At 42.2% G+C, this 25,532-nt stretch overlaps 1 protein-coding gene across 1 annotated transcript in view; it reads left to right on the top strand.

Moving 5' to 3' along the window:
• Positions 1-25,532, top strand: part of LOC124776769 (WD repeat-containing protein 82) — a 68,187-nt gene that overhangs the window by 37,596 nt on the left and 5,059 nt on the right. Inside the window, exon 3 of the transcript XR_007015653.1 lies at positions 12,727-12,913. The gene's annotated coding sequence lies outside the window, so the exon portion shown is untranslated. The remainder of the gene's footprint in view (positions 1-12,726; positions 12,914-25,532) is intronic.

Here is a 25,532-nt window from a genome sequence, read left to right on the forward strand (position 1 = left end):
TGTAACACAGATACTATATATTGTAGACATTCATCATGTAAACTCATAATTTTAACAAAATCTTATGTAACTAAAAAACACCAGAACACAGGAATTATTAAAAATCCATAAAACAAATGAAATTAACATGACAGGTAAAGGAAATAAGTTTTGGTTGGGACACAACCAAAAATATGCAACTACAGACAAGGCCACAAAAGGAAATACACACAAAATTATTACAAATACAAGATGATGAAGACAACAAACTGAACATTGTTACTCTGTTCTAAAGTTGACCAATGTAGGATGAAATACCAATATTAGCCAAGGTGAAAGAAAATGACAAACAAACAAAATATAACATTAGTATTCTATTCTTTACCAATGGCAGGGAGGGGGGAATCTGAATATTGGTATCCTGTTTCTTACCAATGGCATAATAAACAAAAAAACCTGACATTGGTATCCTGTTCTTCAGTTAATTTGTAGAGGTGAACTGAAGGACGGGATGCCAGTCTTATCCATGGCAAAATAAATGAAAAACATAACATTAGTATCCTGTTCTTCCATCAACTGAAGAAAATGATATCACTACTGATCAAAGTGAGAATACTGACAAACTGACTATCAGTATCACATTCTTTAGTTGTCTCCCATATTATGCATGGCAAGAGAACTGACAAACTGAGTATCAGTATCCTCTTCTTCAGTTAATGTACATGAGTCAAACGATAATAAAAATAGAAGTATCACACCAAGCAAAAATAATAAGACATTGGCCATTTGCATCCCTAACATAGATTGAACCCCACAGCACAAACAAAGAAAAAGAAACCAAAATGACTACAGTCACAATATGAAAGAGTAAACATATATACATCAGTACATCACACTCACTACATAACTACAGCAAAAAATAGAATACTATCAAACCCTATAACTACATAAAATGCTGTTATTACGGGATAACATTCAGTACAGTATAGTACGCAGCTGTGTACCATGGTGGCTGCAGGATTGTTCCTCTGCTATGACTCTCAGTGCAGCTGACACTATCGGCAATGAGAACGGTCTCCAGTACCATCTAGTAGAAATGTAAATTCATACCCTCTACAAATCTAAATAAACATAGTAATTATCAACCAATTTTGTTCAAACTTGGTATACCATCTTTTGTTATTAATAAAAGAATTCTGTCAACATTTCAGATTTTTATCTCATATAGCTCTGGAGATTGAGAAAATTACTTAAATGTCCAAAAACCAACACTTATGTTTCGAGTCAAACCACACACACACACAAAAAACTCAATTAGGAACAATAGCAGTTTGTCTTTTATTATCATCTAAAGTCATACCAGAATTCTCAGTACATAAAATCATTTAATTGGAATTTTTCTTTTCAAAACTTTAATTACGCTGCAATTTTGTAGTGTAAAAATCATTCAAAATTATTATGTGCTTATTATCTTGTTGTGTATATACATGTGAATAAATGAGAGAGTGTCTGTGGGACATACATTAAAACTTAATATTGTTTTATGGAAAACCTGTTAAATCTGAATCGTGGGAAAATTGTGGTGCAACCACAATGCTGATGGCGTATGTTAAAATGTGCTTGCGTTTGTAAGAGAGCAACCAGAATAGGAGTTGGAAGTGGAATAAGTTTCTAAATTAATTTAAAGATTATTTTGTATTTCGGTTTATTTTATTAAACACCATATTAGAAACTGAAAGTGTAATGACGTCAATGATTTTCTGAGTAGTGATTGCTGTGAGAATGATATAGAAGGATCATTCTGATTGGTCATTCAGACCATTAGCCAATCAGAATTAAGCTGTTCCCATGCACAGAAAGTTAGGTAGGCAGAGAGTGGGTTGGCGTCGAGAGAGTCGCTCGCTAGCTGTGGTACGTGTAAGACCATGTTAGATTGCACTGTGCAAATTGTATGTAAAATTAAGAAATATTGAGCTCATTGCATTTAGAACTAGTTGTAACTAAGGAGGTTCGAGTTACGAACATTTTGAGGAAAGTTTGATGTTTCTGAATTAATTGATGTGTTATGAGAGTGTGATATTTTGGTCAATGTAAAAATTCCACGTGGCATATTCTGTATTCTTTATGGAATACCTGAATGAGTACTTCAGACGTTGAAGACCACTGATTCGACCAAATGTTCATCTCGCTATAGTATAGTAGTGGGTCAGTGACTGTCAGATCGAACAATTAATCAAGTCAGACTGGTAGATATTCTGGCTGCTTTTCTGTATGAAATTTTGGTGTATTGATGGTAAACTTGAAATCTTAGAGCAGTAAAAATAGTAAATTCGGATTTAGAAATTTCATGTTCTTCATTCAGAATAAAAATCCATTGTACTAGAATTTCTGAATTGTCACTGCAGGAAAACTGCACTTTCCTACCACCCGAAATTTGTTAAAATAAACTTACAGGAACTGATTCACAACTTGAGTTACACAGCCTCCGTGTGATAGGTATTAGGTCATGGTTTCATCAACACTGCTTTACACAGCCTAGTGAGTATCTACTACTGCAGAGTGAAGGGACGTTGTAAGGAAGCCGTACTAAGGTAGGTGGACGATTAAAGTGAGGCACTACGAACATGTGACAAAAAACACAACCCACCCTGCCTCAAACCCCACATGAATATGCTATCCATTCCCAACAAAATTACTGCCCCTTCCCTCTTCTCAATTCCTTAATTACCATTAACTGTCTCACACCTCAAACCCAACAATAATTTAGCTTAGCTAAATTGGGTGCCCTAAAATCTTACTAATTCTTTTTTCAAACTCTGAAATGCCTCCAGAATGAGATTTTCACTCTGCAGCGGAGTGTCCGCTGATATGAAACTTCCCGGCAGATTAAAACTGTGTGCCGGACCGAGACTCGAACTTGGGACCTTTACCTTTCGTGGGCAAGTGCTCTACCAATTGAACTACCCAAGCACGACTCACGACCCGTCCTCACAGCTTTACTTCTGCCAGTACCTCGTCTCCTACCCTCCAAACTTAACAGAAGCTCTCCTACATGCAAGGTTCGCACTTGCCCGCGAAAGGTAAAGGTCCCGAGTTCGAGTCTCGGTCCGGCACACAGTTTTAATCTGCCAGGAAGTTTCTGAAATGCCTCTTCACATTCCTCTGTCCAATTCCACACAACATTCTTTTTCAACAAATTACCAAGGCAAGGATGGTTAAATGACTCATCTGATACAAACTTTCGGTAGAAGCAAAACATAGCTTTAAGATCCTTCTTGTTCTTTGGGGGTGGGAAATCCGCAATAGCAGCAAGTTTTTCTGTATCAGGCTGTATATCTTCCTCATTAATCCTGTGACCTGAAAATGAAATTTTCTTCTTTACAAATTCAGATTTACTTAATTTCAGTTTCATACCTCCCCTATACATAGCTCTCAATTCTTCATTCAGAATCTTACAGTGCTTGAATCATTCTGCACTCACTAAGAGGATATAATCTATATAGACCATTATTTCGTTGGTTAATATCTCACCTAGCACCTTGTCAATAGCTCTGATAAAAACACACACCGACAAGTTCAGACCAAATAGCACCGCACAGAATTGGTAACACTTACCTTCATGTAAAAATGCCGTATGTGACCTAGAATCCTTAGCTAAACAGATATTCGAACAGCCACAAGTCACATCAAAAGAAGTCAGAAATTTGCATTCATGGAACTTCTGTGTTAGCTGGTCTGTCACTCTCTCCTACAACAATTTCACTTAACTTCTTGGCATACAGAACCAACCTGACACCACTGTTCTTCTGCTTTACAACTACAAGTGGGTTATTACACCTGCTGGTTGACCTTTCAGTAATCCCCCATGAGTCCATCTTTTGAATTTCTTTTCTCAGTGCTTCCTTTTTTGAAAATGGAATAATATAAGGTTTCTTGGAAAAATGGTTCGTGATCCCTATACTTTAATATGCACTCAAAATCTCTTACCAAACCTGGCCTGTCTGAAAATGCATTACAGTTGCTCAGGAGAATACCTTTCAATTCCTTCCTTTGACTATTTAAAATACCTGTAATATTGTCAACTCTCTTTATTATTTCCAACCACCTCTTCTTCCTCAGTAACCCACTCACTGGTCAAAACTCTTAATTGCAAATCTAATTCAGTTTGCACACACTCGTCCATACCTACTTCTGTTGTACTTAAAACTAAACTTACCAGTAGCAAAATCAGTATTTACACACCATTAGTCCCAAATATTGCAGCAATGCTGAGATTTTGAATCACCAAGAAATTGCACTCCAACAGCTGTCCTCCCAATTCCCAGTTAATAGCACCTCTTGTTTCACATTCTTTGATAGCTTACCAGTAGCACCAGTTATTTTTATTCCAGAAACATGCATCACTACTACACTCTCTGTGTTAATAGATCCAAAATAATGCTGTAAAATTCCATTCAAATCACTACCACTGACCAGTAAACACTACACATGTATACCTTGTACACTTGCTGTTATTATAGGGTGCCACACTTCCTTTTTACTTACCATGTGAACAAATCCTCATTAATTCTTTCCCTGGAAAAAAACTATCATCCTGCTTACCAAAATGATTATCAGACACAGTCAAATGACAGATAGCATTGTCCTTTTCCTCATTACCACTCTCAAACTCTAACTCTTCATTAGGCCTAATATTATTCTCCTTTATTCTTTCTTTACTTAACACATTACCATCATTATCAATCATAAATTCAAATACTTCATCCTCATCACTACTAGATTCATGACTGCTATTATCATTATCATTACTGTCTGAATTGGACCCACTGTGACTTTCATTGTCCTCATATACTTGGCTAATTAGTTGATTCTTGTTTCCAGTATTAGACCACAAAGCAAAAAACCTGAATTCCTTATACCCCCTTTAAAAATTTAGCATCCGTTTTGACACTTTGGACTTCCTGAGCAACAGCAACACGCTCTGTTTCACCACTTAATTTTATTAAAGTAACTTCCTCCTCTCTTTTTACAGGATTAACATTACTACCCACACCATCATTCAACATATCCCTAGAATTAGTAATTACATTCATCTTATTACTATCATTTTCATTACCCTTACTCATGATTACAGCACATTTATACACAAGCGGCTCTTCATCACTAATTGTTCTAGTGCAAGCCAAAACTGGAGCGTTATCTAGTTTAAATGGTTTGATTCAGAGTTAAAATCATCTCCTCCATTTCTGTTAATTGAATTTCTCCTACCATTTCCTTGCCCATTCTGGCTATCCTCCACAGAGCCATTCCTTGAATTTCTACTATAATTAGTCTGTTCATCCTATTTACATGAAGTTGTCTCCCTGATTGATTATTGTCATCAAAATTCCTCCTATGATTTTCCACTGAGGGCTTCACCCTCTCCACTTCATCAACATAATTCAAGAAATCCCTAATATTACCCCTAGGGGCAGGAACAAGCACATTCTCTAACTTTCTGATGCAACTTAGTTTCTAAACCAATGATTATTGATTCACTACCTAGCTCTTTGTCCAAATATTTCAGTTTGTTTATCCAAAGCCAAAAAAACCTTTCACAGTAACCTTCCTAGACCCAAATCTCTCTCTTCCACAAAGTTACTCAAAATTCTCTGCTGCTTCTCTTTGGACCAATATTCAGCTAAAAATGCTTTCTTAAAACTTTGCCACGAAGTACAGCTATCAGCTACTTCCATAGAACCACTCATTGATTGGTTGCTGTCATACTGTGGCCATGAAACCCAAGCGCTGATTGGCTGTTGCATCTCCTTCGTTAAAATCACTGTACTGTAAACCACTCTTGAGTTCACTGTCAAAGTTTGCGAGTCCTAGTTTATGGTGCCCACATAAAATAGTGCTCACCCATAAGGGCACCATATGTGATGTTCACCAACTTTATTTCTTCACTGATAGTCCTTTGCTGGCTGGCTGAAAAATAAGGTTGGAAGTTCAACACTGATTACTGTAAATGATGTAGCCAACAGTTGCACAGTTGCATTTCACAGTTCTTTACTTTCACTGTTCACAACCCTGCAAATTATACTTACATATGCTAATAGTAATTAGTTAAAAGTGAAAAAACAAATTTAAGGAGGCAGATGACAAAACAAGAGAGAAAATAAAAAGAACCCAGCTTGCTTCATCACAGCATGACTCAAACGTGCTGCTACCTATTTTAACGAAAGCACCTTGTTATTGTAGGCCCCCCTTACAATACCAGGACTGCAAGTTCTCTGCCAACAAGGGCACGAACTGTTGTAAACAGATGTTTAAACAAATTATGAGTAGTTTTTGATTGCGTGCATAAATAAATAATCAAGTGGCTGAATTTCTAACCTCATGCATGTTTCTAAAATACATGTTCCATTCCACTCTACCCCCATCTACTTTCCTTTTTAAATAAAGTGACAATGTGTGCTGTGTGGTGATCAGTGACAGCACAAATGTGTACCCACACTGGTGAACCCAATTCTTGAATTTTTTCACACAGCACATTCCTCCTTTAGAGTGCCCATTGCATACCTCTGTGTCACACAGCGCACACATGAGCACCAAATGTGCAAGCCTGATCATCTCCTCTTCCCACCTGTCCAGCTACACTTATTATCAAGATGCAGTACACTCCAGGAAATGGTCACACAGAGCAAACCTTTGGAATCTTGTCTGTGACACAAAGCATTCCCTTTGATCACAGTCATGCAAATGTCCCGTCAAAGCCACAATCACTGGTAACTGTCTTTAATCAGTTGCTCACATAGTTTGCCCAATTCATGAGCAATGCTACACCTTTTGCACAAGTTCTGGTGCCAACCAGTCAGCTGAGCAGATTTTTCATCCATCTCCCCGCCTTTGATGCCACGACCTGAGTCTATGTTTTGCATCTGCCGAGGCAGTCTTTGCTAGAGCTAAGATTATGAGCGACACAATGAAGTTCACTATTACCATAGCTCAGCTCAGACCCATGGTCATGGCAGAAGCTCATGACATATCACTAACCTCCACTGTTTGGTAGCTACAATAAACGGTAAAAGCACCTTACCACACACTTAGCATCTTCAGAAATGCAGTGCTCCTGGGCCTTGTTTTCATTGGATGAAACCCATGTCTTGCCAGACAAACTCCTCCTTCACATCTGGAATTCTCAATTGCTTGTGGCCATCCGCACCAAGCTCACCATGCAGGATCATACATATGTTGATGTGCCTGCCATGAAAGCAAATTGAATGTTCAAATCCTTTGACCTTTTGCCAGCAGTATCCATTGCCCATTCTCCTTACCCTGATTGCCTCCCACTACCACAGTTACAAGTCTCCCAGCTGCTACAAAGCACAGCTGAAGAGAATACAACTGCCTGTGCCTCAGGACGCGCAGTCTGATTTAGCACACATCATGGCCCGCCTGTGCAGTGAGATGGCCAACTTAACCTCCACTCTCACATGCTTCAAAGTCCAAGGCCCACATGACTCATGCAACTGTCACCACAGACGACACCACAGGTGCAGCAACCCATACCCATCCCCCACCTGCCTAATGAGCAGTAGGAGCCACTTGACATGAACCATGCGTGCTGGTACCATGAGAGCTTTGGCAGTGATGCAGCAAACTGCCATCCACCATGCTCGTGGCACCCAAATACAGTCAGCAACTGGCAGTAAGTGCAGTGCAGCCAGTTGCTCCACAAATTCACAGTGCCTGCTCGTATCAGATCACCATTACTCCACCTTGTCCATATCGTACCCTATCGACACCAGTCTGGACTTGTCCATCTTCCCAGACAGGATCCTACACCTATGTCCCCCACACCCGTTGTTTGACCTTGGCCTTGCTGAGGATATTCTCTGGACCTTCACTGTGGCCAACATCAACGACCCAATCCTCAGTGCAGATTTATTTCCCACTTGAATCCTCTCTGATCTCACTCAGAGTCATCTGATAGGTGGCACATCACATCATTCCACACCCTGCACCACCTCCCACTTTACCATTCAGTACTTATCCTACTCCAGCCCTTTTGCTGCTCTCATCTGCAAACTTCCACTCCCACCCCCCTGGTGCTGCTCATGAGGTGCACCATGACACAGTGCACTATATCACGACAACACTGGGTCCACTGGGACACTGCTGCATCCACCCTCTCTAGCCAGCCGAAAGCAAGTTCATGTGGGCGGAAAATGAAGCCTCCATTGCTGCCAGAATCCTGTGCCCTTAAAAAGGTCCATGGTCCTCCACACTCCACTTAGCTCCCAAGAGGGAAGGCACCTGGTCCCCCTGTGGTGATTACCGGCATCTGAATAAATGAAAAATTCCCAACTGTTATCCTGTCCCCTATTTTCACAGTTATAGTAACATTATTTTGGGCTCTACCATATTCAGTAAGACAGACTGTACAAAAGCTTTTACACAAATCCCAATCACACTGGACAACATGGATAAAACAACCATTATTACACACTTTGGTCTCTCTGAAAGCCCCTTTATGCCTTTCAGCCTCTGTAATGGCGGCAAAACTTTGCAGCATTTTCTGGAAGACGTCCTCCAAGGCACAATGGTATGCTTTGCTTATCCGGACAACATCCTTATTTACTCCCAGAACTTGATGGACCACCATGAACTACTCAGGGAGATTTGTACCTGCCTGGAACAAGCTGGGGTCTTCCTCAATGTGAACAAATGCGTGTTCAGGGTAGCAGACAGTGAGTGCCTTGGACACCTCATTTTCACATCCGGTTCATGCCCCCTACCTGAGAAAGTCCTCACAGTTCACAGTTACAGTTGCTGAGTTTACATGCCCCACAACATACAAGAAACTACCCAGATTTTTGGGGATGGCAAATTTTTTCCACCATTTTCTAAAAAAAAAAAAAAAAAAAAAGTTCAGGAACCCCTCACTGCTGCACTGCGAGGTATACAAAATGTAGCAGACCCATACCATGGACTCCAAGTATGTCAGACAGTTTTAAGCACACCAAACATGATCTTACCTAGGAAGCTCTTCTGCTGCACCTCCACCCCCCCCCCCCCCCTCCCCCTCTGTCCCCATCACTATTGTCACTGATGCAAGTCAGTCCACAATTGGTGTGGTCCTGTAGCAGCATATTGGGGACACTATGCAGCTGCTTTCTTTTCAGCCAAGCTGTCAGAACCACAACACAAATGCGCTGCGTGCAATTGGGAGCTGCTTGCAATGTACGAGGCAGTGAAGTATTTTTGCTCCTCTGATGAGGGATGCAATTTCACCATTTTTGTGGACCACTGGCCACTCATGATGGGTTTTTCTCAGGAAGATGGTGATCAAACATTGCCCTGGCACTTCAGCTGGAAGGAGTGCATATGCAATTTAGCACCGATGTATGCCACTTAGCTGTCATCAACAACATTGTCACTGACTGCCTCAGCCACTCCTGTACCCTCAGCCCTTTGCTAGATTATGAGGCCTTCACAGGAGCCCAGACCCCCAACCCCACTGTAGTGCACTAATGTCAGGATCCGAACTCAGATCTCATTCTCCAAATTCACCTGTGCTCCAGCCACTGACTTACATGTTTCATGTGTTCTCCCATCTGATTCCGTGGACACCACTGGCTCCAAAGACTGCGTCCACCCCTACCTTCTCTGGCCCTCTGCAAACTACTTTTGACAGCTTGCGTGGGCTAGCACACCCTGGCATCTGCAAGTCCCCTGCCTTCATCCAGGATCTTTTTTATGGCCTGGCGTCCAACGGGACTGCCATGTATGGGCTCACACCTACATCCCATGTTAGCGTATCAAAGTGGGCCATCACATTCCTATGCTGACAACCTTCATTTCCCCCTGTTGAATATCGATTCTACCATGTCCACATCGACCTCGTTAGCCCCTTGCCCTCTACAGACAGCTGCCACTTTCTCCTCACAATGATAGATTAGTTAACATGCTGGCCAGAAGCCATACTCATCCTGGACATTTTGGCCAAAACAGTCACCGCTGTGTCCATCAACACATGGGTTTCATGTTTTGGTTCTCCCCACCACATAACATCTGACTGCAGGTGCCAATTCACTTCCCATCTGTTCAAAAGCATGACTGAGATGTGTGGTGCCCTCATCCATACTACCACTAGCTATCATCCTGCAGAAAACCACATGATGGAATGTTTCCACCAAACACTGAAATCCTCTCTTACCTGCTGCATTGGAAAATGGTCCTCCACTTTGCCACTGGTCTTGTTAGGTTCATGGGGTGGCCAGAAGGCTGACATGGAAGCATCCTCTGCCAACTTGGTATAGGGACAGCCCCTGGCCCTGACAAAGTCCGCAGCTCGCGGTCGCGTTCTCCCGAGCACAGGGTTCCGGGTTCGATTCCCGGCGGAGTCAAGGATTTTCACCTGCCTCGAGATGACTGGGTGTTTGTGTTGTCCTCATCATTTCATCATCATCATGACATTGGCAATATTGGGCTGAGCAAAGGTTCGGAATTTGTACGGGCGCTGATAACCGCGCAGTTGAGCGCCCCACAAACCAAACATCATCATCATCATCATCTGGCCCTGACAAGTGGCTTTCCCCACTATGTTGTGTATCCCAGTTTCCATTTAGCAATCACAATACTACATGGCCCAGATGCAGCTGATACCTCCACGATGCCATGGCAAAAACCTCATTTTACAGCCAAGTGACAAAACATACACTGTGTGCCACCACAGTAGCCTGTCAGTGTTTCCAAACAGCAGACTAAAGCCAGCTTACTTGTTCACCATCAATGACGCTGATGCACAACCAGCAATCAAGATATCCCTACCAACCACTGACGTCATGGATGACGCTGCTGGCACTGACACCCACCCTGACACCACCAGTGCCTGGAATCCAGATGCAACCACATCGCTCCCATTTGCTACCTCTGCCGCTGCTGTTCCTTAGCATGCAGAACCTGACACTAAAGGCACAACGTATGACACCGAGCTCAACGCTTCACCACCACTGACTGACTGAGCCACAGGTGCCATTCCTCCAGCAGCTCATCGACTTTCACCACAGCTCAGAATGTGCCTGCAGCATCCAAGAAGTGGTGCCTCTCCCACTGCTGTGCCAGCACCCCACCAGTGCATCTAGCAGATGGCAGAGACAGCAGGAACACTCACCAACACCCACACACTCTCGCATGCATTATGCCATGCATACCGGCCACACCCTGCATGTCCACCAATTCCCTGTTTGCCCCAGTTCCCCACTGCCACCCATGTTCAGCACCGTGGCGCAACTCCTCACAGTATGTGTGGCACCTCCTGCATCCATCACTGAACCATGCAACATCATCTTCCCTGAGTTGCAATTCCAGCCTGCACTGGGCCACTGCCCACCATGACACGCAGCACACAACCCAGAACACCTCTTGTCGCCACCCACCCACTGCAGGCATATGCCAGCACCACCACGGCATCATTCCAGTCCACAGCAATGGCCAGCTGCCTTCCCCCACCACACACCATGCTAGTGCACCCTGGCACTTCACAGTCCAGCCGTGACCATTGGCCCTCTGCCTCTGTATAACTTCTCATAAATAACTTTAAAATAAAAGATGTCCCTTTCCCAGCTCTATGACTGGCTACTTGAGGCACACCACATGTGATTAATAATCTGTATGTGTCTTGAGAATAATACACAATACCTTCTGAGCATGGGGAAGCCACTGGCACCAGTGATTATCTTATCTAGTAGGGGCAGTAACTCCGTTTGAGCTGTCATGGGTGTTTTCTCTTTGGTTTTCCTCTTCTGGCTGCTATTTAAGCACGGTGCTTCCGGCTATGGTTCTCTTGGTTCTCCGCTCAGGGTCTCTAGTGGTCATGCTTGCCTGTTGCTTGGGCATATGTTATGTTGGCAAGTCTGGGAGTGACCATTACAGAGGAGCGTTGGTTGCTCACGGCGCTGTGTTATCATTTTCCGGTGTATTGTCAGAGTCGCTGCTCACCCCAGTACTTGAGTATTCTCTCTTGTAATTATTTGGAGATTCCTCTCATTAATGTGTTCGGGCTGGGCCAAGGTGTGTCCCCTGTTCTTAATAGTTTGGTCACCCTTATATTAAGGTAGGTCATCCATTGGGCTGTGCTCGCTGTTGCATGGAACTTAAACTGACTATTACAATAACTGTCTTTTGTTGTTATGCTGCTTGAAAGGTATTTCACAAGTGAGTTCAGTGGAATAAATCACTGTATAATTGCTGGAATTCCATTGTTCTATGGTCTGTTTATTGGTCTAAGGTTCCCATTGGGGAATTTACTCTTTCACTTAAAATTTGTTATTTAATATTCTGTACTGTTGCTTGTTTTACCAATGGGGATTTGGTCCCAGTAAATTCCTTTTAAATTTGTGGGCAATTACACTTGTCATCTGTATTCATCTGGGTCTGTTTATTATTTACTTAAAAGGAAGAGTCTTTGCTTCACTTGTTTCAATCTATTTTGTAAGAGATATTGTAAAACTGTTTTTGGGGATATGTGTAATAAATCTTTATGAACTACAAGCCTGTGTTTGCATTATGTTATGATTGCTCTTTGCAACTGGTTTGAGGATTGTAAATTTCTAAGCCTCAACTGGTAGCAGAGTTTTATTTATGTATGGGAGAGGGGGGGGCTCCTACATTTTCACTTGGCTTGTAGTTATCTATCAATTGCCTTTCTCCTTATAATATTACTGGTTTTCTCATATACTGATGTCTGTTCCTTCTTTGCAGGAAACCATTACGACCATGGCCACCTGCAGATGCCTGGGCATAGCATATTTAGGTCGTGAGCATTTCATATATGAACTGTGCGTGTGTGGCCAGTTGTGTGACGGAAGTGTCGCTGACCTTGCGGCCTGTCTCCGTACAGCAACAAACACTCCTGTAATGATATCAGCTAACATCTTCACTGATAACGGTGAGTTCATATTCCATCTTTCTGCTGCTATAGATGTGTTCTCTAACACTGTAACCTTCTTAGAATCCGTTCAACCCACCTATCAGCAAATTTGTTGAGTCTAAGCCCATTTGATGCATTATAGTCATTGTTTCTCTGATTTTGCCTTACTTGTCTTGCCACAGCCCACTGTAGAAACTCAAGCCCGTGTAACAGACCCTGTGCATGTTCTCCAATCTCGCCTGTTGGTGTTACGTTTAGAGGGGGGGAAGTTTGGATTCTGAACCCAGCACCTCTGTGCCAGCTGCTGTGGCCACGTCTCCATCTGGGGTTGCGTTATCAGAACAATTTGCTAAACTGCCTAATCCTCTTGCCACATTATTAAAGGAAGTGAAAGAGTTGTCAGTGGAGACGTTAAGTGAGATTAGATCTGTTTTTTGGTTGCTTGTTCATCTGAAAGTTCATTCGAATGTCCTTCAAGTGCCACATCCAGTTATAGTGGCTCTTATCTAGCCTCTGACTAAAAGGGTTCTGAGTACCATTGTTTCTGAAGTTTTGCAATCTAAGGGCTCTCTGAGGCAGCTTCAGCAGCGAGTAGTGGGAAGAAAACTGTCAGTATGGATGTGTGTGAAATTAGAATGGGATTTCTATTGGCACTTGCAAGCACCAGATGGAACTTTGGCTCAATAGTTCAACTGTGTATGCACATCTGTGGAAGCCCTTGTAATGCAGGTGTTGGAAGAGAGTTGCATCAAACATATGATTGAGGGAATGTGGCCTCAGTACTGGTCACATTTCATTTTCTCAATGCAGCCCGAGTCATTACAGCAGTTTCAGGAACTCATTGACTCAGCTGAAGCTTTAGCTTTTGTGGATGAACAAAGTGAGATGTTGTCATGCAGTCAGCTTCCTGGGGAAAGAAACACCTAGAAGGTTGTCCAGATTAGCGAAAGCAGGGCACTACCATGTCGGTGTTACTGTTGTGGCTCCTCAGATCATTTCGTTAAACAGTGTCTGGTACAGTGATCTCCTCATCCTAATAGTTGACATCAGGAAAAGGGGAGGGGAAGACACATTGTCATAGGAATTGGCCAGTGAACTGTAAGGTGGTCAGTATACCTAGGACTACTTCCGTCCCCTATATCTGTCCCCAATTAGGTCAAGAACCCATCTGTACTTTACTTGATTCAGGTAATTCTGTCTCCCTGATTGACCAACAGTGGTATCTTGAATTTTGCCATTTATGTAGACTGTCTGCCCCAATACTGTTGAGTGGAAATGTTGGCCCACTGATGGGCAATGTTTACCTCCACTAGGCGAGGTGCAGGTTGGTATCTTGGTACAGTTTCTCTGGTTATAGCTAAGAGGTTGGGTATTACCCTGATTCTAGGATGTGATTTTATGCAGTGTACCAATCTCATTTTCAACTATGCAGGAAGGAATTTTTATTTCAAGTTCTGTCCTGACAAGAACTTTGCCTTCTGCTTCTGTAGGTGTTTGGGTGGCATTAATGCTGTATCTGAGGAAGGGGATGCAGGTTGATGTGAGTCGTCTCAGTTCTGAACAAGCTAGGCAAGTTAGACAGCTACTTAACCGCTATCCTGACGTTCTGTCGGATAGGTTGGAGGTTATGCAACTTGTGGATTAGAACATCCAGTTAACTGGTAACATTCTGGTGCGTCACACTCCATACAGGCTCTTTCCTCCAAAGATGAAGATATTGCATGCTAATATTGATTAGATGTTACAGGATGGAGTCATTAGGCTATCCATGTCTCCTTATGTTTCTCCAGTATTTCTCATCCCCAAGGGGAAAAGGGGGGTGGTTTTTGAACTGTGGTGGATTACTGGGCCCTGAATAAGAATGTGATCTTAGAATCTTTGCCCTTATCTGATCTCCATAATTGTTTCATGTGGTTTTATGGGGCTTAGGTGTTTACTGTCCTAGATTGAAACCAGGCCTATTACCAGATTCCTCTCATGGAGGCGTCAAAGCCGATCACCACACTTTGTACAAACTGGAAATTGATTGAATATAACCACATTCCAATTGGTCTGGCCACAGGGGCAGTGGTCCTGTCTTGTCTTTTGGACAATATGTTAGGTGACCTTAAAGAAGTCTGTGTTTACAATTACCTCGATGACCTGGTTATTTTCAGTCATTCCTTCTCAGATCATCTGGAGCATTTGGACCAGGTGTTTGCTCAATTGCGCTCAGTGGGTCTTACTTTCAACCCATCAATGGTCACCTTATGTAGGCCGTGTATTCCATTCCTGGGCCATCTGATTTTGTCCAATGGGATCTGCATTGACCAGGACAGGACCTAGGCTCTTAGGCAACTTACTCCCTCAAGAGATCAGCAGGGTATTGCCCATTTTGTGGGAATGGATTTTTTTTTAGGAAGTTCATTCCAAATTTTGCCCAAATAGCAGCTCCCCTTAATTACTTGCGTAGGAAGCACCAGCAGTTTGCCTGGGGACAGGAGCAGCAGGAGGCCTTTCAGGCTTTCAAAAATGCCATTGCTAATCGCCTGGTCCTCATCGTTCCCAGTTTTAACAATACCTTTATTGTTCAAACAGGGGCCTCCCAGGCTGGCATTGCTGCCGTTCTCCCCCAAGGACAATGAGGAGAGAGACACCAAGTGGCCTATGCTGCTAGGTGACTTACCAACCCCAAGCGTAAATACTCCATTAATGAACATGAAACTTTGGCAGCCCTATTTGCCCTGGAAAGATTCAGCTTTTATCTTGAACACCAACAATTCATAATTGAGATGGATAACCATGCTCTGAGTTGGGTCTTGGCCAGGCCCTGCATGACTGGTTGTATTGCCCACTGGTGGTACGCATCTCAGTCTTTCGTTTTTGAGTGCGTCACATAGGGGGAATTGATAATTATGTCACCAATGCACTTAGTCGCATGTTTGTGGGAGAGTCTTAGGAAGGGGAAAGTAATACTGAGCTGGACCTCCAGTTGAATGCTGCTCTCTTCAAAACACCCGGGCTCTTCTGCGGTCTTCATACCAAGCAGTTCCAGGATCTTATTTGGGATCCACTCTGTAATCAATAGGAAGGAGGAGAGGTGGTTCCCAGATTTTGCCTCTGAAAGGTTGTTCTTTGTAAACAAGTCGGGTCTGGTCAAAAGTGGAAATTGTGCCTCCCTGGAGACTGGTCGGGATAGTACTTTGCTATTTCCATGACTCAGCAGTGGGTGGACACCTGGGCCCATATAAGACTTTGAGCCGGGTATGTGACACATTATTCTGGCCTACACTGTACAGGGACATTCGGCACTTTGTCAGTAACTATGATCTGTGTAAGAGTGCCAAACCTGATTTGGGATGACATAGAGGATTCCTGCAGTCTGAACGGGAGGAGTACCCTCTGGATCATATGTTTATTGATTAAATCAGCCTGCTACCCTGTACCAAAAGGGGCAATAAGTATATCCTTGTAGCTGTGGATGCCTTCTCCCATTTCGAGAGGCTGCTGCACATGGAGGGAACCACTGCTGAGATCACGGTCCAGCAGCTATCTAAGATCGTTTCTTGGTTTGGTCCTCCAAGAGCCTGGTGAGTGATAATGCACCAGCTTCCGTCTCCAAGACCTTTAAAGGGTTTTGCTTTAACAATAGTATTAAACATATCACAACCACCCCGTACTATCCCAAGGTGTCTTTTGCCGAACAAGTTAACAGGAACATCAAGGCCACTCTGTGCATTTATCATGGTAGAACATGCCCTTGGTGGGATACTACCTTGTCTTGGCTTAACCAGGCCTTCAGTTTCGCCAGACATGTGGCTATGGGGTCAGGTGTGAGCTCTCTTATGTTTGCCTGTACCCTGAATTCTCCATTATCCAATCTATGGAACATCAGTGGTATCTTACCCCTTGCAATTACTCTGGTGACTCTTCGGGACAATTGAGTACAGGCAAAGTACAATATTCACTTGGCTGCTTGTTCTACTGAGGGGGGAGTTAGACCCAGTAAATTCCTGTTAAATTTGTAGGCAATTATGCTTGTCGTCTATATTTATCTGGGGCTGTTTGTTAGTTAGTTAAAAGGAAGAGATTTTGCTTAACTTGTTTCAATCCATATACTCTTGTAAATTATGTTTATTATTGGTGGTCATTGGAAGGCTGGTTTTGTAAAAGATTTTGTAAAACTGTGTTTGGAGATATGTGTAATAAATCTTTGTGAACTACAAGCCTGTGTGTGTGTGTGTGTGTGTGTGTGTGTGTGTGTGTGTGTGTGTGTGTGTGTTTTTCTCTCTCTTGTGATTGCCCTTTACAACTGGTTTGAGGATTGTAAATTTCTAAACCTCATCCTTCTCCAGGGTTAGGAGAATAGATACAACATACACACATCTTTACCTCCATCTGTTGTATTAAACATTACACATATTGTTGACACATACGGTGCATCTACATAATGTGGCATACCTACCTGAACACAGGTCCGGCTTACCACAAACTCTACTATTTCAGCTGACAACACACATGATAACTCATGCACTCTGTATTCACAACTTAATAATATACTAAAATATACCTTATTTTTCACATGCTTGTCAGATTAATGATTATAAACAATAAAATTCTTAGCATCTACTCTAGTGGCCAAACTTTCTGATACACACACTATTTAATACTTAATTCCTCCTCTGAATATTCATTAACATTTATACATTTTTCATAATCAGGGTTATGATCATCACAATTGAGTACATTTGCTAGGACATATAAACTCTCTCTTAAATGCTACTTCAAGTGACTCAGTCTCTTAATCTTATTTCAGCATTTGGAACTCCAGTCTACTACTTCCTGTTGTAAATGTATAACAATAAAGTTTATTTTAGTTCTATCTCTTGAACCCTCAGGTAATACTTTCTTAAATTGCTTCAAAAAGATAGCTAGTTGTACAGAACTATCTGGTTTGAATATTAGGAATTCCTTCAGGTGCAGTACAGTGCCTCCAAAAGAACTGATGATAGCACTAGTATAATCAACATTCTTTTCTGCTTTTGGTTCAACTAGTTCCTGCAGGTGCTCCAACAAATTGATCAAAGTATTTGGGGCACAAATTACTTAATCAAAATCTCTGTTCAGCTCTCATATCTCCATCTGTTCTCGCATACCTGAGATCTGAATATAAACTGTAGAGCCAAAGATACTGGTACACCTGCCTAATATCATGTAGTGTTGCCTTCCCCCCCCCCCCATCCCCCCCCCCCACCCCACCCACCCACCCACCCACCCACGTGTGCATGCAGAAGTGCCGCAAAACAACATAGCATTGACTTGACTAATGTATGAAGTACTGCTGGAGGGAATTGACACCATGAATCCTGCAGAGCTGTCCATAAATCTGTAAGAGTATGAGAGTGTGGAAATCTCTTCTGAATTTTTATGTCTGGGGACTTTGGTGACCAGCAGAAGTGTTCACACTCAGAAGAGTGTTCACGGAGCCACTCCATAGCAATTCTTGACATGTGGGGTGTCGCATTGTCATGTTGGAATTGCTCAAGTCTGTAGGAATGCACAATGAATATTAATGGATGCAGGTGATCAGACAGGATGCTTACATACATGTCACCTATCAGAGTCATATCTAGATGTATCAGGGGTCCCATATCACTCCAACTGCACATGCTCCACACCATTAAAGAGCCTCCACCAGCTCATGACATGCAGAGTCCATGGATTTGTGAGGTTGTCTCCATACCTGTATATGTCCATCTGCTCGATGTAATTTGAAATGAGACTCGTCCAACCAGGCAACATGTTTCCAGTCATCAACAGTCCAATGTCAGTGTTGATGGGCCCAGGCAAGGTGTAAGGCTTTGTGTGTGCAGTCATCAAGGGTACACGAGTGGGCCTTTGGCTCCGAAAGCTAATTTCAATGATGTTTTGTTGAATGGTTCACACACTGACACTTGTTGATGGCCTCCAGCATTAAAATCTGCAGCAATTTGTGGAAGGGTTGCACTTCTGTCATGTTGAACGATTATCTTCAGTCATTATTAGTCCCTTTCTTGCAAAATCTTTTTCCAGCCACAGTAATGTTGGAGATTTGACATATTTTGATATTCACAGTACACTCATGAAGTGGTCATATATGAAAATCCCACTTCATTGCTACCTCAAAGATGCTGTGTCCCACTGTTCATGTCATGACTATAACACCAAGTTCAAACTCACTTAAATCTTGATAAACTGCCATTGTAGCAGCAGTAATTGATCTGTCAAGTGTGCCAGACATTTGTTGTCTTATATAGGCATTGCCAACCGCAGCACCATAATCTGGCCATTTACATATCTCTGTATTGGAATACGCATGCCTATACCAGTTTCTCTGGTGCTTCAGTGAAGACTGTCTTAGTGTCATCATGTAACTCTTTAAACTGCTCATTCACTTCATTTGTTAGTAGGGTACACTGTTTATTTATTTCATACTGTAACACCTTAGCTAACTTTACTAAGGTATCTTCAATGTCAGACTTTTGTAGATACTTCCTAAATCCTTGTGCAGAGATATTAATCATATGTTTTACTTCCTCCATTAAGGTTTTTCTATTTTTTAACTCTCCCACTTATCTTTGTAAATCATCTAGCCCTTCTAATTTCTTTAATTACTTTGCCTGAGCTTCACTACCGTTGTACAACTCTTCAGTTTCTTTACTATTTCTGACAGACAGCTAGCCATTTTGCTTGTGACGATAGGCATACGTGATGATTATAACATATGTACCCAAGAACTCTGAAATCCTGTGACCCACCCACCCACCCACACACACACACACACACACACACACACACACACACACACACACTAAAGCACATGCTATTGCTGCATTGTGCATGGGCAAAGCAATGTCGCACTCAGCCGCTGTGCTGGTATCGTGTAGTTAGATATATTGGCTGCTGCTCTGCACTGTGCTGTTGTTGCATTGGTCAGCTGCTGCACAGTTGCTCGAAGAGGCCACTGCTGTGCTCATAGCCTCTGAAAGGTCACTGCTGCACTCTGAATCAGTATCTTTGGGTCTGTTGAAGTAAGGTTTCTTGACTATCTTGTCGACAGTTACTTCAATTGGTAAATATTGCTTGTTGTTGACTGGTTGCTGTGGTCAGCTAATCTTCTTTATCTCTTCTTTTGTGATAATTAACGTTTATTTGGTTTTTACCAAATCATGGAATAATTGCTTCTACTTAAATATTGTAATCACTTTGGGTGACACTACAGCATGCGTTCACCTATATCTTCTTCATAGTTTATTCATGTTGCTCTTGGCAATGCCCTATGTACTTAAATTATTTCTTGAAAGTCCTTTTTACTACCACAAAAGCTCTCTTATTTCAGGTGCTGTTGTCCATGTCCTTCACCTTTGGGCACCAAATTAAATGTTACATCTCATTCCTGTCATGGAACTGTTCCAAAAAGGGGTTTTACAACTCAAGTTATGGGTTGTAACTGAGCCAACAACTTCACTAATGATCTTTCACCTTGATGCTCTGTGTAATAACTTTTATCCTGATTATTTTCTTGTGGTACCCGCTCATAGTTTCTTCAAGCTGTAGACCTGTTACGCAGTGTCACTCCTTATCCATGTGACTTCTTCTTCAACTGCAGATGGTCAAGGACTGTAAGAGAGCCCACATTTATGCAAAATTGCTATGAAATGATGTAACTGCTTTTTATAGAACTCTTCTGTATTTTGTTGCTCTTATATAACAATTACAACATTTGGTGGACAAATCTCTTATTCATCAGAACAACATCTCAACCTGAATCTCAGAACAGAAGAGACTGACATTTCTCTTCAGCTTCTTCCAACTGTTTCTGGGTGTTGTCACTGTAGACAGTGCCTCTTGTTCTCTGCCTTCCAAAACGTTGCCAACCTGTGGCACCAAAGCATAAGTGACCCATTCACAGCAGGGAGAGGTGCTTAATCGGTGTTGCACCTTGGTGATGTTCTATGCTCATGTGTCTCACTCCAACTCTGTACAGAGTTCAAACCAGTGTGCACATATTCAAAAATTCTGTACATGCTAACTACCTAAACAATGTTTTTACATGAACATCTTTCATCTGATTCCAAGAAAGAGCTGGAACAACGTGTTACACCACAGCTTTCATAAATTATTTTTCTGCTCATCTAATTTCTGGTTAGTTGCTTATAATTCAGCCTTCAGTCCTAATTTTAAGTTAGTTTTTTTCTACTAACTTATTATTTAATTCAGCAGTCACTGGACATTTGTGTAAGCCAGAGCCTTACATCTTTATTATTTAACCCTTTGACCATCAGTGGTTTCTGCCTCAAACCACCATTTCTTTAATTTTGTCTTGAAGTACCAGTGCCTTTTGCGTGAATCCATCAATGATATTGCAAGATAGAGACATATACTGCTATACAGGGGCACTACAAATGTAGTGCATTGTTGTAGTCATTTAACAGTGTTCAGAAGCAATAGTCGGCACAGAGACTGTGCAGCATGCGTGTAAGAAACTGAGACATGATCATATTGAGGAGACAATTTAAATTGAAAGTAATTATATCTTAAGTTATTGTAACATAAATTTGAGATTGTACTACTGCGTTTATGAGTGGTTTTGTAATGAAACCACTAGGGTGTTATGGCCTTTTCATATAAATTTGTTAGATTTTAGGCCCATTTTTTGTTTCTTCTTTAGGACTATAATTTGTTTTGGGCATTATGAGTTGATGGAAGGTGAGAAATGTGAGATTGTGTCAAGGAAAAATATGAAATTGCTTTTAAGTATATCACATGAAATGATGAGAGCTTGAAAACAGTCTGTCCCAGTGGTTCTAAAGTGAAACCAGATTCCTAAAACAATTGACTGTTTACTTTTTGCCAATTCCTTCTTGAATTCATTCCTTATTATGATACTAAAGATTAATTTTGTGAAGGCTTTTAAAATTGTAGTTTTTTCATATTGTTGGGACTCAAATGGTTAAGCCACTATTTAAATGTTTTAGACCTTCTTTTAATTCAGTCTTATTTACATCTACTTTAACATCTTGAGTGTCTGTTTTTGCATTAGTAGACTATAAATCTTTATCTAAGTTAGTTAGCTATTCCTGAAAGGTTTTGAATATTCCTTCGAAGTGTTGCTCTACTATAAATCTTTATCTAAGTTAGTTAACTATTCCTGAAAGGTTTTGAATATTCCTTCGAAGTGTTGCTCTATACTTCTAGTCAATACAGACATACAGTTAGCACAATGTTTAATTTAAATTAATCTTCTCCTACCAGTAATTGTCAGTGTGTGTAAATAACTCCTTAAAGAATCTTTTGGATGCAAATACCCATAAATACCCTACAACACACACCACTACCACACACAATTAATAAAAAAATGACATTGGATTCTACAAAGTTCACCAAACAAAGCTTTACTGTCTCATTGCATCATAATACTGATGGGAAAACAGACCGCCATGTTGGGAGAACTGCATTGCTGGAGGTTAGTGAGTGCAAATGTGATTACTGTTGGCTATTGGGGCACTGTCATGTGCCAGTAAAGCAGTTGTAGTCATTTTGTAGCTCCGTAGTTTGAGAAATGTGTATGTTCAGATTGTGAGTGTTGTCATCCTCAAATTCTGAACTACTGCATCTTGTATAAATGTTCTGACAAACCATGTAGATTAGATTAAAGTGGACTTCTTCTCAGTAATAGTTACATGTTGGAATATGGAAGCTTTGATAAATTTTTGCTTTCTACAAAATAACGGGAAGTGCTTCTTTAGTGTTCATACTGTACACTTTACATGACATTACATGAACCCTGTCTGACCATATCAAATGACAGTTCCATATAAACTGACAGAGAAATAGATTCTTTCTTGTTTTGACTAACATTGTAATGGCATCCTATTTTTATTAAGTGGTGTGTCCCACTTCTCCAAGCTGGAAGGCTGCAGGAGAGAATAACTGCCAAGCCAACAAGTACCACAATACATAGTAAATTGCAATTGTTTTGCCACCATGAAGACATGTGGTGTCTATCTGTACCAGTTTATGTGCACCAACAATATCTAGAAGCTTCCAGTTTGTGACTCCAAACTGCTAAACTAATAAGAATATTTTTAACTGTTGCAATCATCATTCATTGGCTATGCAGATGCTGGGTGGCACATTGCTTTACCAAAGTGCATGTTACACCACGAAGTGTAGTCATTGATGGTAGAACAGCTTTGTGGTCACTGATTCCTGCTTGTACATTAATCAATTCAGGAAGTTCAGGTCTGTTAGTTGCTATGAGATCTAGAAAATTGCCCTCATACCTTATGTCTCTAACTAAACGCTCAAATTATATTTCAGAAAAAGCATGCAGAACAATGTCACACAAATCCCTGTACCTGGTATCAATATTAATCACACAATGCTCCCATTCTAAAGATGGAAAATTGAAGTCTTCCCTACAAGGTCAGCATTATCAAGAAACTTACCTCCAATATTCTCTAGGTTCTCTCCAGTGCTCAGCAAATATAGCTCCAAAGCGGGTGGACTATAAGGGCATCTGATTAGGCTGTTTAACCGATCTTTGATGCTTAACTTCACTTTTGGAATATGTAAACCTTCACCAGATATTATCACATTCCTTATGGCAACAAAGATACCCACACCATTGGTGTTGTGAAACATTCACAGAAGTATTTAAACATCAACTGTCACCAGCTACAAAGGTTTGATTTCTCTTTGCCATGTTCTTTGGAGCGTCAAGCAGAGACCCATGTCTTGGTGCCGTCTTCTTGGTCTTTTGTGCTGTATACATTGTGCCATCAAGTACAATAAATCAGTGCTTTTAGTAATGGGTGTATTATTCAGTATTATAGCACCTACCCCATATTGGTGAACCCGAGTTCATTATTCCATCATTTCACATGAGTTAAGTGTTCGGGACTACCGCGTCACAAAAAACGCCATTTACATCCATCAACTCAACCGCATCACGGAGACCATGACCACGGGCAACACACACCCGGAGTTCAGTGTCGACCAGCACAATGAAGAAAGCGTGTTTAACCCACTGGATTTCCAACAACCTGCTACAGTGAAATCAGCTCACGCTGCATCGCCGGAACCTTCTTCCATGCCACTTTGAGTACATAACCTAGAGAACAATCCAAGTGACTTTGGTTTTGTGATGCCATGTTTCCCCCACGGTACGCTGAAATATGAATCCCACCAGCGGAACAACCCCTTCGCATCTCCTACATGTACAGCAGTGCAACGAAACATTAATTACAGTGTGCAAGCAGACAGCATTAATTCCATAGGTGGACCTGCTTCTGTCCCGTATAGACTTCAACAGTATCCTTCTGCGAACGTGGCACAGTAACAAGTTGCACAGTTCACGAACGTCTCTGTCAACTTGTCAGGCAGTTACTCTAATAATGCAAGTGCTACCATACCTTCACCAGTGAACGTACCTCAGGACTTTTTCATACCAGTTCATGGAACCTCTTTTTATACGCGCCATGTGAACATTGTAAACAATGCACCATGGTCACGTAGTACCGTGCCACTCCAGTCGAGCACAGTGAACTATTCCACCAGGGGACCGAGTAACATCAATTGTGAACGGTGTCATAATGCTCAGCCATGTACCACAACACGTGTTGTGCCAGCCACGTCGGTTGACTGCTTTGTTGCGCTGAACAACCCTACCGCCCTACCACCCAACCGCCCATTTTTACAGTGTCACCGAGCACACCAGCTGCGCCGCGAAGGCTCGAAGATACAGCAACCCCCACACATGGGACCTGACATCCATGCCTACACCTAACCTATCAGCTGCTTCCAAACCGCCACCACCCGAGAGGCTACCGAAAATACTAGCATTTCACATTAGAGCACCCCAAATTCTGGTTCACTCTTGCAGAACAAACTTTTCAATACTACTTGCTCAATGATGACTCAAGATACATCTATCTGCTGACCAACCTCCACGACCGTGTAGACCTGCTTCATGATTTAGTAAGCACACCCCTACAGGTAGACAAATACACAACTGCCAAGGCGATAATATTGGAACGAGTCACCCAGACGTCAACGGAAAAGGTTCAGAACCTCATCTACGAGGAGCACCTTGGTGACAAAACTCCGTCACAGCTGTGGCGACACTTACAACTCATCAACCAACGGGCCCTGCCCAGTGACACCCTCATGTCAATATGGATCGGGAAACTGCCTCTCTCTGTCCAAACTGCCATCGCCAGCCACGATGATCAATCAACTGAAGAACGCATCCGTGCTGCTGACCGAGCACACTCCGCTCTCCAGCGCAAACTCCACGCCCAGCAAACCCCCCCACGCTACAATCTCCCCCCCCCCCCCTCTCCCCCCCAGCAGCAGGCCACAGACGATGCCACAACTTAGACGCCAGGCACAACTCACCGGGCCTGCCGAATCAGCTACAAGCCACACAAACAGCAGCGACTACACCACCTCTGCTCCTTCCCCTTAGTCTCAACACTTCCGATGATCCAGAGCCGCAAGAGCACCCACAACACTACCCATTCTGCTACTACCATACCAAGTTTGGATCGGGTGCTAAGAGATGCAGCCCTCCTTGCCACTACCCAAACACACTGTGCAGGTCAGTCTAGGTGCC

The sequence above is a fragment of the Schistocerca piceifrons genome, chromosome 2 (genome assembly GCF_021461385.2).
Source record: "Schistocerca piceifrons isolate TAMUIC-IGC-003096 chromosome 2, iqSchPice1.1, whole genome shotgun sequence".
Lineage (NCBI taxonomy): Eukaryota > Metazoa > Arthropoda > Insecta > Orthoptera > Acrididae > Schistocerca > Schistocerca piceifrons.